Here is a 298-nt window from a genome sequence, read left to right as displayed (position 1 = left end):
TCTGGCCCGGGTCCCTGTCGGCTTCCTTACTCTCGGTAGATCCAGCTCGCGCGCAGAAGGTTGCATCAGCCGGGCCCGGCTTCGGCGCATGCGCACTTGCTTCTCGGTGGTCTCCTAGGAGACCGCCCTCCGCCCCCCCCACGCCCTCTGGGCGAAAGGGAACGTTTGCAGATAACATATTTCGGGGTTCAGTGTTGTTGAGTGATAGATAGATCATCAGCTGAGATCCAAGCATAGTAAGAGCTTGGCAATGCTGTGTAAATACACATCTGGTGTTAAGGCATAATCTGGAGTGAAT

The sequence above is a fragment of the Pteropus alecto genome, unplaced genomic scaffold (genome assembly GCF_000325575.1).
Source record: "Pteropus alecto unplaced genomic scaffold, ASM32557v1 scaffold359, whole genome shotgun sequence".
In the NCBI taxonomy this organism is placed as follows: domain Eukaryota; kingdom Metazoa; phylum Chordata; class Mammalia; order Chiroptera; family Pteropodidae; genus Pteropus; species Pteropus alecto.
Note: the sequence above shows the minus strand (reverse complement) of the source record.